This window comes from Lissotriton helveticus, chromosome 4_2, assembly GCF_964261635.1.
Source record: "Lissotriton helveticus chromosome 4_2, aLisHel1.1, whole genome shotgun sequence".
Lineage (NCBI taxonomy): Eukaryota > Metazoa > Chordata > Amphibia > Caudata > Salamandridae > Lissotriton > Lissotriton helveticus.
Window position 1 is genome coordinate 108,156,360 of NC_136064.1, and position 15,177 is coordinate 108,171,536.

At 54.9% G+C, this 15,177-nt stretch overlaps 2 protein-coding genes across 2 annotated transcripts in view; both read left to right on the forward strand.

Moving 5' to 3' along the window:
* The window catches only part of LOC144752231 (gap junction beta-1 protein-like), a 103,489-nt gene that overhangs the window by 64,406 nt on the left and 23,906 nt on the right, over window positions 1-15,177 (forward strand). The gene's annotated exons all lie outside the window — the stretch shown is intronic.
* Window positions 1-15,177, forward strand: part of LOC144752232 (gap junction beta-1 protein-like) — a 92,749-nt gene that overhangs the window by 64,406 nt on the left and 13,166 nt on the right. The window lies entirely within an intron of this gene.

Here is a 15,177-nt window from a genome sequence, read left to right on the forward strand (position 1 = left end):
AGTGTCTAGTCTGTGAGGTCTCCAGAGTACTGTGCTTAGTTCTAGAGGTCTCCAGAGTACTGTGCTTAGTTCTAGAGGTCTCCAGAGTACTGTGCTTAGTCTAGAGGTCTCCAGAGTACAGTGTTTAGTTCTAGAGGTCTCCAGAGTGTTGTGCTTAGTTCTAGGGGTCTCCAGAGCACAGTGTCCTGTCCTTGAGGTCTCCAGAGTGCTGTGCTTAGTTCTAGAGGTCTCCAGAGTACAGTGTCCAGTCCTAGAGGTCTCCAGAGTACTGTGCTTAGTTCTAGGGGTCTTCGGAGTACAGTCTCCAATCTTAGAGGTCTCCAGAGTATTGTGTCTGGTTTCAGAGGTCTCAAGTGTACTGCGCTTAGTTCTAGAGGTCTTCAGAGTACTGTGCTTAGTTCTAGATGTCTCCAGAGTATAGTGCCCAGACCTAGAGGTCTCCAGAGTGCTGTGCTTAGTTATAGGGGTCTTCGGAGTACTGTGCTTAGTTCTAGAGGTCTCCAGAGTGCTGTGCTTAGTTCTAGGGGTCTTCAGAGTGCTGTGTTTAGTTCTAGATGTCTCCAGAGTACAGTGTCTAGTCTTTGAGGTCTCCAGAGTACTGTGCTTAGTTCTAGGGGTCTTCGGAGTACTGTGCTTAGTTCTAGAGGTCTCCAGAGTGCTGTGCTTAGTTCTAGGGGTCTTCAGAGTGCTGTGCTTAGTTCTAGATGTCTCCAGAGTACAGTGTCTAGTCTTTGAGGTCTCCAGAGTACGGTGCTTAGTTCTAGGTATCTTCGGAGTACTGTGCTTAGTTCTAGAGGTCTCCAGAGTACTGTGCTTAGTTCTAGAGGTCTCCAGAGTACTGTGCTTAGTCTAGAGGTCTCCAGAGTACAGTGTTTAGTTCTAGAGGTCTCCAGAGTGTTGTGCTTAGTTCTAGGGGTCTCCAGAGGACAGTGTCCTGTCCTTGAGGTCTCCAGAGTACTGTGCTTAGTTCTAGAGGTCTCCAGAGTACAGTGTCCAGTCCTAGAGGTCTCCAGAGTACTGTGCTTAGTTCTAGGGGTCTTCGGAGTACAGTCTCCAATCCTAGAGGTCTCCAGAGTATTGTGTCTGGTTTCAGAGGTCTCCAGAGTGCTGTGCTTAGTTCTAGAGGTCTCCAGAGTACAGTGTCCAGTCCTAGAGGTCTCCAGAGTACTGTGCTTAGTTCTAGGGGTCTTCGGAGTACAGTCTCCAATCTTAGAGGTCTCCAGAGTATTGTGTCTGGTTTCAGAGGTCTCAAGAGTACTGCGCTTAGTTCTAGAGGTGTTCCGAGTACTGTGCTTAGTTCTAGATGTCTCCAGAGTACTGTGCTTAGTTATGGAGGTCTCCAGAGTATAGTGCCAAGACATAGAGGTCTCCAGAGTGCTGTGCTTAGTTATAGGGGTCTTCGGAGTACTGTGCTTAGTTCTAGAGGTCTCCAGAGTGCTGTGCTTAGTTCTAGGGGTCTTCAGAGTGCTGTGTTTAGTTCTAGATGTCTCCAGAGTACAGTGTCTAGTCTTTGAGGTCTCCAGAGTAATGTGCTTAGTTCTAGGGGTCTTCGGAGTACTGTGCTTAGTTCTAGAGGTCTCCAGAGTGCTGTGCTTAGTTCTAGGGGTCTTCAGAGTGCTGTGCTTAGTTCTAGATGTCTCGAGAGTACAGTGTCTAGTCTTTGAGGTCTCCAGAGTACGGTGCTTAGTTCTAGGTATCTTCGGAGTACTGTGCTTAGTTCTAGAGGTCTCCAGAGTACTGTGCTTAGTTCTAGAGGTCTCCAGAGTACTGTGCTTAGTCTAGAGGTCTCCAGAGTACAGTGTTTAGTTCTAGAGGTCTCCAGAGTGTTGTGCTTAGTTCTAGGGGTCTCCAGAGCACAGTGTCCTGTCCTTGAGGTCTCCAGAGTACTGTGCTTAGTTCTAGAGGTCTCCAGAGTACAGTGTCCAGTCCTAGAGGTCTCCAGAGTACTGTGCTTAGTTCTAGGGGTCTTCGGAGTACAGTCTCCAATCCTAGAGGTCTCCAGAGTATTGTGTCTGGTTTCAGAGGTCTCCAGAGTGCTGTGCTTAGTTCTAGAGGTCTCCAGAGTACAGTGTCCAGTCCTAGAGGTCTCCAGAGTACTGTGCTTAGTTCTAGGGGTCTTCGGAGTACAGTCTCCAATCTTAGAGGTCTCCAGAGTATTGTGTCTGGTTTCAGAGGTCTCAAGAGTACTGCGCTTAGTTCTAGAGGTGTTCCGAGTACTGTGCTTAGTTCTAGATGTCTCCAGAGTACTGTGCTTAGTTATGGAGGTCTCCAGAGTATAGTGCCCAGACATAGAGGTCTCCAGAGTGCTGTGCTTAGTTATAGGGGTCTTCGGAGTACTGTGCTCAGTTCTAGAGGTCTCCAGAGTACAGTGTCCAGTCCTAGAGGTCTCCACAGTACTGTGCTTAGTTCTAGGGGTCTTCGGAGTACAGTCTCCAATCTTAGAGGTCTCCAGAGTATTGTGTCTGGTTTCAGAGGTCTCAAGAGTACTGCGCTTAGTTCTAGAGGTCTTCAGAGTACTGTGCTTAGTTCTAGATGTCTCCAGAGTACTGTGCTGAGTTATGGAGGTCTCCAGAGTATAGTGCCCAGACCTAGAGGTCTCCAGAGTGCTGTGCTTAGTTCTAGGGGTCTTCAGAGTACAGTGTCTAGTCTTTGAGGTCTCCAGAGTACTGTGCTTAGTTCTAGGGGTCTTCGGAGTACTGTGCTTAGTTCTAGAGGTCTCCAGAGTACTGTGCTTAGTTCTAGAGGTCTCCAGAGTACAGTGTCCAGTCCTAGAGGTCTCCAGAGTGCTGTGCTTATTTCTAGGGGTCTTCGGAGTACTGTGCTTAGTTCTAGAGGTCTCCAGAGTACTGTGCTTAGTTCTAGAGGTCTCCAGAGTACAGTGTCCAGTCCTAGAGGTCTCCAGAGTACTGTGCTTAGTTCTAGGGGTCTTCGGGGTACAGTCTCCAATCTTAGAGGTCTCCAGAGTATTGTGTCTGGTTTCAGAGGTCTCAAGAGTACTGCGCTTAGTTCTAGAGGTCTTCAGAGTACTGTGCTTAGTTCCAGATGTCTCCAGAGTACTGTGCTTAGTTATGGAGGTCTCCAGAGTATAGTGCCCAGACCTAGAGGTCTCCAGAGTGCTGTGCTTAGTTATAGGGGTCTTCAGAGTACTGTGCTTAGTTCTAGAGGTCTCCAGAGTGCTGTGCTTAGTTATAGGGGTCTTCGGAGTACTGTGCTTAGTTCTAGAGGTCTCCAGAGTACTGTGCTTAGTTATGGAGGTCTCCAGAGTATAGTGCCCAGACCTAGAGGTCTCCAGAGTGCTGTGCTTAGTTATAGGGGTCTTCGGAGTACTGTGCTTAGTTCTAGAGGTCTCCAGAGTACAGTGTCCAGTCCTAGAGGTCTCCAGAGTACTGTGCTTAGTTCTAGGGGTCTTCGGAGTACAGTCTCCAATCTTAGAGGTCTCCAGAGTATTGTGTCTGGTTTCAGAGGTCTCAAGAGTACTGCGCTTAGTTCTAGAGGTCTTCAGAGTACTGTGCTTAGTTCTAGATGTCTCCAGAGTACTGTGCTTAGTTATGGAGGTCTCCAGAGTATAGTGCCCAGGCCTAGAGGTCTCCAGAGTGCTGTGCTTAGTTCTAGGGGTCTTCAGAGTACAGTGTCTAGTCTTTGAGGTCTCCAGAGTACTGTGCTTAGTTCTAGGGGTCTTCGGGGTACTGTGCTTAGTTCTAGAGGTCTCCAGAGTACTGTGCTTAGTTCTAGAGGTCTCCAGAGTACAGTGTCCAGTCCTAGAGGTCTCCAGAGTGCTGTGCTTAGTTCTAGGGGTCTTCGGAGTACTGTGCTTAGTTCTAGAGGTCTCCAGAGTACTGTGCTTAGTTCTAGAGGTCTCCAGAGTACAGTGTCCAGTCCTAGAGGTCTCCAGAGTACTGTGCTTAGTTCTAGGGGTCTTCGGAGTACAGTCTCCAATCTTAGAGGTCTCCAGAGTATTGTGTCTGGTTTCAGAGGTCTCAAGAGTACTGCGCTTAGTTCTAGAGGTCTTCAGAGTACTGTGCTTAGTTCTAGATGTCTCCAGAGTACTGTGCTTAGTTATAGGGGTCTTCGGAGTACTGTGCTTAGTTCTAGAGGTCTCCAGAGTGCTGTGCTTAGTTATAGGGGTCTCCAGAGTACTGTGCTTAGTTATGGAGGTCTCCAGAGTATAGTGCCCAGACCTAGAGGTCTCCAGAGTGCTGTGCTTAGTTATAGGGGTCTTCGGAGTACTGTGCTTAGTTCTAGAGGTCTCCAGAGTGATGTGCTTAGTTATAGGGGTCTTCGGAGTACTGTGCTTAGTTCTAGGCGTCTCCAGAGTACAGTGTCCAGTCCTAGATGTCCCCAGAGTACAGTGCCCTGTTCTAGAGGGCTCCATTGCACTGTGTCTGATTTTAGAGGTCTTTAGAGGATTGTATCGCGTGTTATAGGTTTCTGAAATATGGTGTCCGGTACTTGAGGCCTTTGATGTGTTTTTACCGCTTTAAATTCCTTGCAGTGTTGTATTACGTTTTTTTTATTTATTTTATTTTATTTTCTTGTATAGCGCCTGAATAGACCCCCGTAGGGGTATCTCCGCGCTTTGCCAGTGGAAGGAACATAGATTGTGCTAATTCATGTTCAAGAAGAACTGATTGGATGGGAACGTGTTTAACTGCTTGTGAAGAGATAGGTTTTAAGGGTTTTTGGAAAGGATAGATGATTGGTGATTTGTTTTAATGTCTGAGGTAGAGAGTTCCAGAGAACAGGTCCAGTTCCAGAGCCTTTGAAGGGTTGTGTTGGGTTGTACAGTCTTCCAGGGCAGTGTGCTCTGCTCTAGGCCACTCCTGAGTGTTGTGTCCAGTTACAGGGGCTTCTTGGGCCTCGAGTCACGTGACCCTGGCTGCCAGAGTAGAGAGGCCCCTCGAGGTGTGTCCTCTTCTGGAGGTCACGTGTCCAGAGGGGTGAAGAGACGGCCGGGCTGGGACGCCCCGGTGTGTCCCCCCCCCTCAGACACAGGCCTCCCTCTCGAGCGGGGGGGGGGGGGGGCTCAGTGACGTCAGAGCCAGACGCGCATCTCCACATAATGGGGGGTTATATGTGTTTCTTCGGGTTCGGGGGGGAAGGGGGGCTCGCGCACTGGGAGGGGCCGGAGGGGGCCGTCATGACTGGTAGCAAGAAGGAAAGGAATGGACCCGGTGAGTGAATGGCTGAGTGCAGCCCCCCGTGATGGCTGAGTGCAGCCTCGGGTGAATGAGTGGGTGCCCCCTCGGGTGAATGAATGGCTGAGTGCAGCCTCGGGGTGAATGAGTGGGTGCCCCCTCGGGTGAGTGAATGGCTGAGTGCAGCCTCGGGGTGAATGAGTGGGTGCCCCCTCGGGTGAGTGAATGGCTGAGTGCAAACCCCCGTGATTGGCTGAGTGCGGCCTCGGGTGGATGAATGGCTGAGTGCCCCCTCGAATGAGTGCAAACCCCGGTGGTTGGCTGGTTGCCCCCTCAGGATGAATGGCTGGGTGCAGCCCCCTGTGGTTGGCTGGGCGCCTCCTGTGGTGAATGGCTGAGTGCCCCCTCGGGTGGATGAATGGCTGGGTGCAGCCCCCCGTGGTTGGCTGGGCGCCTCCTGTGGTGAATGGCTGAGTGCCCCCTCGGGTGGATGAATGGCTGAGTGCCCCCTCGGGTGGATGAATGGCTGGGTGCAGCCCCCCGTGGTTGGCTGGGTGCCCCCTCGGGTGGATGAATGGCTGGGTGCAGCCCCCCGTGGTTGGCTGGGCGCCTCCTCAGGATGAATGGCTGAGTGCAGCCCCCCGTGGTTGGCTGGGTGCCCCCTCCTGTGATGAATGACTGCGTGCCCCCTCGGGTGGATGTATGGCTGGGTGCAGCCCCCCTGTGGTTGGCTGGCCGCCTCCTGCGGTGAATGGCTGGGTGCCCCCTCGGGTGGATGAATGGCTGGGTGCCCCCTCGGGTGGATAAATGGCTGGGTGCAGCCCCCCGTGGTTGGCTGGGTGCCCCCTCGGGTGGATGAATGGCTGGGTGCAGCCCCCCGTGGTTGGCTGGGCGCCTCCTGTGGTGAATGGCTTCCTCCCGATGGTGCCCGGCTGACTCACATCCCGTCCTGGTCCTGGCGGGCGGTCCTCGGTGCCCGGGCACAATGGCCCCTCTGTGCCCGGGGGTGGGCGAGCGCCCCGCGCGTTTCATCTGAATGCGAGGCGCTGTGCGCGGGCCCCTCAAAGGGCCCTTTGTGAGGGTCGGATTATAACTGACCATATGACTCCAGGGCGGGGGCACAGGACACTCTGCACCGGGCACCGAGCAGGAGCCAGGCCCGGCCGCTGCCCAGCATGGCACCCGTGCCAGGGCGGCCGTAGAGCGCCGAGGGCACTGCCAAGGACAGCGGCGAGGTATGGGCACCGGGGGGCACTGCAAGGTATGGGCACCGAGGGGGGGGGGGAGGAGCACTGCAAGGTTTGGGCACCGGGGGGCACTGCCAGGGGCAGAGTGGGCACCGAGCGCTGCGAAGTATGGGCATCCGGGGGGGGCGGAGGAGCACTGCAAGGTTTGGGCACCGAGGGGCACTGCCAGGGGCAGAGTGGGCACCGAGCGCTGCGAAGTATGGGCATGGGGGGGAGGAGCACTGCAAGGTATGGGTACGGGGGGGCGGGGGGAGCGCTGCAAGGTATGGGCATACGAGGGCACTGCCAGGGGCAGACTGGGCACCGAGCACTGCAAGGTATACCCGTACACGGCGGGGCACTGCGAGGGAAAGAAAGGGCATCAAGTGTTGCAAGGTTTGGGCACCCGGGGGCACTGCCAGGGGCAGAGTGGGCACCGGGCACTGAGAACCATAAGGTATGGACCCGAGGGGCGACTGCCAGGGACGGGGGGGGGGGTTCTCAAAAGGCTAGTGTAGGGTCCCTTGGAGCTGTGCGCGGGTCTCGACCTATGGGCAATGTCTGTGCCAGGTGAGGGGGGCGGATGGCTGCCAGGGCTTCACCCCCTCTGCCAGGCCAGATGCGGTGTCCTGGGCAACCCTCAGATGCTCTGAACTGGCAGCCAGGACTTCTAGCGCCTCGAAGGACATTCAAGGGCTCACTCAGAGTGACACTCGGAGGCACGTCCAGGGGCTCACTCAGGAGTGCATTCATAGTCACACTCCGTGACACACTCAGTGACACACTCAGAGTCACACTCATGACACACTCATGGGTTAAATCAGAAATGTATTGAGTGACGCACTGGGGTTCACTCAGAGGCACCCCCGAGGGACCCCGCCTTCACTGTGTGCACACTCCCTGTCTCGGGGGCGCGCCCAGTAGCACTCAGTGACACAGGAATGTACAGCCCGGAGGGGTCACCGGGCGGTGCGCCCCAGGCCCCGGCAGCAGGCGCAGAGCCGGCGTGTCTGCATTCCGCGCACAGGTGCAGGAGCGAGGGCGGCAGCGAGCGCCCTGTGCGGGTGCACGGCCGGGCGTGCAGTGCTGCAGGTGTGCACGGCCAGGTGTGCAGTGCGGCAGGTGTGCACGGCCAGGTGTGCGGTGCGGCAGGTGTACACTGGCCAGGTGTGCAGTGCGGCAGGTGTGCACGGCCAGGTGTGCAGTGCGGCAGGTGTGCACGGCCGGGTGTGCAGTGCGGCAGGTGTGCACGGCCAGGTGTGCGGTGCGGCAGGTGTGCGTGTGCACAGGCCAGATGCGCGCTGGATGTGGCGTGAGCCCCTGACCAGCCCCAGCCCTGCTGCTGTGTCTGGGCGAGGGGCGCTGGAGGGCCCCGCGGAGGGCTCGGAGGAGGCTCCGGCTGGGGGCCCCTGCGCAGGGACGTGCCTGAGGCCACCGGGTCCACCCGAAGTTGGCGCTTGGAACCGTGAGTAACTGCGGGTTGGGGTAACAGCTTTGATTGTGTATCAGGACGAGATCCAAGCACAGCGGGGCAGCTCAGCCTTTCATCCTTCCAAGGGTAATATCCTAGTTTGGGGTCGCCTGTGGTGTGTTCTGTGTCGGGGGTCTTGGTCTCAGCGTGGAGGAACCACAGCTCAGCCTTTCATCCTTCCAAGGCTAGTATCCTCGTTTGCGGTTTACTACAGTTCATTATTCGCCTGACGGCGCCTCCTCATGTGGTGTGTTCTGTGCACAGGGGCTTGGTTTCAGCCAGGAAGGGGGTGGGGGGGGGTATGCTGGAGACAGAGGCCAGTCCGCCTCTGGGGCCGCGTCGACACCTCCAAGGCTGTAGTGTTGATAGGTCTCATTTCTACTGGGTAGCAGCCTGATGGGGTGTGCGTGTACAGACCTCCTTTGTTGTGTAATCCGCACTTCTACAGCGCCTCGCACCTTTAGGCGGACTCCGAGGCGCTTTCTTTCTCTGGGCGCTCTCTCCGTTCCGCCCTGGATCTCCGCCCTCCAGGTGTTTGGTGTAAGTGGCCGAGTCGGGATAATGGGGCGAGAGTTGCTAAAACGGGACATATTCGCTTCAGTAATGCCAAAGAAGATTAGTAGTCCTGTGATGTCACTTTCTGTGATGTCACTACTTCTGATGTCACATGCAAGTCAGAGGGGCCTCTCATCTTCCCTTTCACCCGGGGCCTCCAAAAAACCAAGGACCGGCCCTGACCAAGTCAGGTGTGCAGCTGGTGGGGAGTCCTAACTTTAGGACTCCTAAACTGAGAAAAATCCTAATTTTAAGACTTTCGGTATTCACAGAAGGCATTTAGGAGTCCTAAAGTTGGGACTCCTAACTTCTTTGAATACCGAAATGAGTAAGTGCCTTCTGTGAATACCAATATGAGTAAGTGCCTTCTGTGAATACCAAAATGGTAGTAAGTTTAGGATTTTGTCTTAAATTAGTTCTGTGAATCGGGCCCAGTGAGGCGTAACACAAGCGCCGATGCAAGAATGGTTATAATAAAAGTGCCCGTGAAACTATGAAGGCGTGTAACACTAGACTCGAAGCTGTAATACAGGTATTCATTTAACAACAAAGGCGTATGGTGCTAGACCTGTGGTGTAATAGAAGTGCTCTAACAATGAAGTCGCGTAGCGCTACACTCGAAGCTGTAATAGAAGTGCGCATTAAACAGTGAAGGCATGCAGCGCTAGACTCGTAGTATTAATAGAAGTGTATAGCGCTAGGCCTGTGGTGTAATAGAAGTGCGCATTAAACAATGAAGATGTGTAGTGCTAGCACCGTAAATGTAAAATTGATACTTGTGCACTACTCACCCGCAAGGGTCTCAAAGCGCTAGTACGAATACTGTGGAACCCATCCTGGCTTTCCCTGTGAGGTGTCCACTCCTGGGCACCCCCAAGCTGGAGGCCAGGCATCCTTAGCGTTGTGGGGGCCGTTGTGGAGATTAAGCAAGCTATTGCCCAGAGTCGCAGAGTGGGACTCCATGATTGGAATAGGCACCGAGGCGAGAATTATCAGGTCCGTGGAATATTTTTTTGAGCCCGAGACCCGCCGAGGCAGGAATTGAATTGAATTGAACCCTGGTCCCTGGCTAGACCTCTGCATCAGGGTCTGCTACTCTAACCATTGAGCCCCACTTCTCCACTCCGTGTTCTTACGCCGTATGTGTAATAAAAATGCCCATTAAACTATGAAGCGGGTACTAGTCGAAATATATTTGTAATAGAAGGCGCGTTGCGCTAGAAGTTGTAGCTGTAATAGAAGTGCGCATTAAACAATGAAGGCGCGTGGCGCTAGACTCTTAGCTGTAATAGAAGTGCGCATTAAACAGTGAGGGTGCGCAACTTTCCCCCCACTCTGTCCCCGGAGCCCCCGCTCTGTCCCCATCAATAACCTGCATTTCTTGTTTTCTTCTTCAAGTCATGGCTCTGGAATGCACATTTGTCCGCTCTGCGCATCACTCAGTCTGCGGATCATCCTGTTTTAATGTTTAAAGGGCAGACCTTGTTTTCCGAAAGTTAAACACAAAGGTCAGGGCCTGTTTTTCAGCTGTACTTAACTCCTTACAACTTTAAAATGTAAGACTAACTCTCAAAGGAAACTGTCTGAGCAAGTACGTCATCACAGCGTACTTAAGATACTTTAATAAGAGCGTTTCTGTTGTAGGCCCAAATTATAAACAGCTTAAGTATCCCTGCATGTCACTCTGCTGGGAGTGACACCCCTGAGGGTGGTTTGAGAGTCATCCGTTTTGGCGCGCACTTTTGAATAATGCCTGTAACGCGCATGCGCCAGCGTTCTTACAACCGTGAACGGGGCACTCCGCCACAGCATGAGAAACAGACAAAGGACTAACATTGAACCCGTCCCTCTGTGGGGCCGAGATTAGAAGGCACTGGCCTTAAGCAAAGGGACATCTTTAACAAAAAGAAGAATATATGCCCTTCTTGGCACAGTATTCACCTTGAACTCACCTGCCCTCCCTGGTGAAACACGATTCTCAATTAGTATCTTGTGGAAAATAGGACACCTTTGGTATGCAGACCTGACCTAGGATGCAGGTATGTCTACAAATAAATACATGTATGTATACATATTTCTGTGAGTGAGGTTGTATGAAACCAACAACCATCACTCACAGCACCTGGTCTCTTTCTATTTTTGCAGATTAGCCCTGCACCGACTGAACAGATATAACCGACACATAACCAACCATCTGTAAACTCCAAGGATAAGTGGGCAATCAGCTGCAGTAGGTATTGTCAAAAAATACAATTTCCGTATGGCCCTGAAGAAGGCTTCCAAGCCTGCTGAGTCGAAACGTATCGATATCACGAGCAAAGCTTTGGAATATGGATTCATTCTGAAATCTAACAGCCTTCATAGCAACAACCCCCACAAGTGCTATACAGATAAACATTTACAAGTACTGATGGAATACCCAGAAGGCACGCCCGGTCTGCACATGGGCCCGCCTTCCACTACGCAGAAGCTATTTTCACCAAGTCTTTATTTTTACACTATGGCCGTTTGTGATCGTCTTTCCTAGGCCTGATTCAGTCCCACGACTCCTGCTGGAACCGGCTTCCATGTATCAGGCACCTTTTCAGCCAGAGACTGCGCCAGTCTGACATCCTTCCGCGTGCAAGGCCTGGTGGGCCGGGCAATATATGGAACTGGTGGTGTGTACCACCCTGGGGGCGGGGGGCATGGTTATTATCAAGCCAAGGGATGCGTATATTACATTATTCAAGGGTGAGGGGCAGCGACTCCCCCTAAAGCTCAGCTGTCCCGTGCCCCAATGAGCAGGGCCTGGGTGCTCAACATCAGGCAGTAATCATGGACCGATATGTCCCTGTCTGGCACACTGCGCGTGAACAGGTGAACTCCCAATTCCTCGAACAGCCTCTCCTTCCTTCTGTCAGTTTTCCAAACTTGGACAGTATTTTAGATATAGTATTTTGCTCACTTGCAGCTACCTCGTTGTGTTCATTTATAAGAGGAAATACATCTTGGTGGGTTAACAGGCCTGCTGCAGAGGTCTTTGTGCACATCACAGTTTCCCTCTAGTTATTAGGTTAGGGTTAATACAGACCTCAGAAATGTGTGTGAGGGGCGCAGGCATTCTTGCTGCCTGTGCTGCATCCGTTCATTGTGTGAGAGGCGTGCACTGCCGCTGCCAGTGCATCTTCTGTGCATGAGCGAAGCTTCCACTGCTGCTGCTTGTGATGTATCATTTCAGTCTGTGAGAGGCATGCACTGCCGCTGCCAGTGCATCTTCTGTGCATGAGCGAAGCTTGCACTGCTGCTGCTTGTGATGTATCATTTCAGTCTGTGAGAGGCATGCACTGCCGCTGCCAGTGCATCTTCTGTGCATGAGCGAAGCTTGCACTGCTGCTGCTTGTGATGTATCCTTTCAGTGTGAGAGGCGTGCACTGCCGCTGCCAGTGCATCTTCTGTGCATGAGCGAAGCTTCCACTGCTGCTGCTTGTGATGTATCATTTCAGTCTGTGAGAGGCGTGCACTGCCGCTGCCAGTGCATCTTCTGTGCATGAGCGAAGCTTGCACTGCTGCTGCTTGTGATGTTTCATTTCAGTGTGTGAGAGGCGTGCACCGCCGCTGCCAGTGCATCTTCTGTGCATGAGCGAAGCTTCCACTGCTGCTGCTTGTGATGTATCATTTCAGTCTGTGAGAGGCGTGCACTGCCGCTGCCAGTGCATCTTCTGTGCATGAGCGAAGCTTGCACTGCTGCTGCTTGTGATGTTTCATTTCAGTGTGTGAGAGGCGTGCACTGACGCTGCCAGTGCATCTTCTGTGTACAGACTGATGCTTGCACTGCTGCTGCTGCTGATGTATCATTTCAGTGTGTGGGAGGTGTGCACTGCCGCTGCCAGTGCATCTTCTGTGCACTGATGAAGCTTGCACTGCTGCTGCTTGTGGTGTATCATTTCAGTCTGTGAGAGGCGTGCACTGCCGCTGCCATTGCATCTTCTGTGCACTGATGAAGCTTGCACTGCTGCTGCTGCTGATGTATCATTTCAGTCTGTGAGAGGCGTGCACTGCCGCTGCCAGTGCATCTTCTGTGCACTGATGAAGCTTGCACTGCTGCTGCTGCTGATGTATCATTTCAGTCTGTGAGAGGCGTGCACTGCCGCTGCCAGTGCATCTTTTGTGCATGGAGCGAAGCTTGCACTGCTGCTGCTTGTGATGTATCATTTCAGTCTGTGAGAGGCGTGCACTGCCGCTGCCAGTGCATCTTCTGTGCACTGATGAAGCTTGCACTGCTGCTGCTGCTGATGTATCATTTCAGTCTGTGAGAGGCGTGCACTGCCGCTGCCAGTGCATTTTCTGTGCATGGAGCGAAGCTTGCACTGCTGCTGCTTGTGATGTATCATTTCAGTCTGTGAGAGGCGTGCACTGCCGCTGCCAGTGCATCTTCTGTGCACTGATGAAGCTTGCACTGCTGCTGCTGCTGATGTATCATTTCAGTCTGTGAGAGGCGTGCACTGCCGCTGCCAGTGCATTTTCTGTGCATGGAGCGAAGCTTGCACTGCTGCTGCTTGTGATGTATCATTTCAGTCTGTGAGAGGTGTGCACTGCCGCTGCCAGTGCATCTTCTGTGCACTGATGAAGCTTGCACTGCTGCTGCTACTTGTGTTGTATCATTTCAGTGTGTCAGAGGTGCGCACTGCCGCTGCCAGTGCATCATCTGTGCACGGAGTAAAGCTTGCACTGCTGCTGCTGCTTGTGATGTATAATTTCAGTGTGTGAGAGGCGTGCACTGCCGCTGCCAGTGCATCTTCTATGCATGGAGCGAAGCTTGCACTGCTGCTGCTTGTGATGTATCCTTTCAGTCTGTGAGAGGCGTGCACTGCCGCTGCCAGTGCATCTTCTGTGCATGAGCGAAGCTTGCACTGCTGCTGCTTGTGATGTTTCATTTCAGTGTGTGAGAGGCGTGCACTGCCGCTGCCAGTGCATCTTCTATGCATGGAGCGAAGCTTGCACTGCTGCTGCTTGTGATGTATCCTTTCAGTCTGTGAGAGGCGTGCACTGCCGCTGCCAGTGCATCTTCTGTGTACAGACTGATGCTTGCACTGCTGCTGCTTGTGATGTATCATTTCAGTGTGTGAGAGGCGTGCACTGACGCTGCCAGTGCATCTTCTATGCATGGAGCGAAGCTTGCACTGCTGCTGCTTGTGATGTATCCTTTCAGTCTGTGAGAGGCGTGCACTGTCGCTGCCAGTGCATCTTCTGTGCAGTGATTGAAGCTTGCGCTGCTGCTGCTTGTGATGTTTCATTTCAGTGTGTGAGAGGCGTGTACTGCAGCCACCAGTGCATCTTGTGTTCTGTGCACGGAGTGAAGCTTGCACTGGTGCTGCATGTGTTAGGTCAGTTCAGAGTGCATGAGAGGCGTGCACTGTCAGTGATCTTCTGTTCACAAGAGAAGCTTGCACTGCTGCAGCCTGTTGTGTGCATGTTATGAGTACCTGAGGGGTGCTGGGGTTACTGTGCTGCGCGTGAAGCCATCTCACATCGCTGCTGCCTGCTGCTTAGGCCGCCTGTGGCCCAGTGCCCTGCCTGTGGCCCCAGTGCCCTGCCTGAGGCCACTGTGCCCTGCCTGTGGCACCTGTGCCCTGCCTGTGGCACCTGTGCCCTGCCTGTGGCTCCTGTGCCCTGCCTGTGGCCCCAGTGCCCTGCCTGTGGCGCCTGTGCCCTGCCTGTGGCCCCAGTGCCCTGCCTGAGGCCCCTGTGCCCTGCCTGTGGCACCTGTGCCCTGCCTGTGGCGCCTGTGCCCTGCCTGTGGCCCCTGTGCCCTGCCTGTGGCCCCTGTGCCCTGTCTGTGGCGCCTGTGCCCTGCCTGTGGCCCCAGTGCCCTGCCTGTGGCGCCTGTGCCCTGCCTGTGGCCCCAGTGCCCTGCCTGTGGCCCCTGTGCCCTGCCTGTGGTGCCTGTGGCCCCTGTGCCCTGCCTGTGGCCCCTGTGCCCCGCCTGTGGCCCCTGTGCCCTGCCTGTGGCCCCTGTGCCCTGCCTGTGGCGCCTGTGCCCTGCCTGTGGCCCCTGTGCCCTGCCTGTGGCGCCTGTGCCCTGCCTGTGGCCCCAGTGCCCTGCCTGTGGCCCCTGTGCCCTGCCTGTGGTGCCTGTGGCCCCTGTGCCCTGCCTGTGGCCCCTGTGCCCCGCCTGTGGCCCCTGTGCCCTGCCTGTGGCCCCTGTGCCCTGCCTGTGGCCCCAGTGCCCTGCCTGAGGCCCCTGTGCCCTGCCTGTGGCGCCTGTGCCCTGCCTGTGGCCCCTGTGCCCTGCCTGTGGCGCCTGTGCCCTGCCTGTGGCCCCTGTGCCCTGCCTGTGGCGCCTGTGCCCTGCCTGTGGCCCCTGTGCCCTGCCTGTGGCGCCTGTGCCCTGCCTGTGGCCCCAGTGCCCTGCCTGTGGCCCCTGTGCCCTGCCTGTGGTGCCTGTGGCCCCTGTGCCCTGCCTGTGGCCCCTGTGCCCCGCCTGTGGCCCCTGTGCCCTGCCTGTGGCCCCTGTGCCCTGCCTGTGGCCCCAGTGCCCTGCCTGAGGCCCCTGTGCCCTGCCTGTGGCACCTGTGCCCTGCCTGTGGCGCCTGTGCCCTGCCTGTGGCCCCTGTGCCCTGCCTGTGGCGCCTGTGCCCTGCCTGTGGCCCCTGTGCCCTGCCTGTGGCGCCTGTGCCCTGCCTGTGGCCCCTGTGCCCTGCCTGTGGCGCCTGTGCCCTGCCTGTGGCCCCTGTGCCCTGCCTGTGGCGCCTGTGCCCTGCCTGTGGCCCCTGTGCCCTGCCTGTGGTGCCTGTGGCCCCTGTGCCCT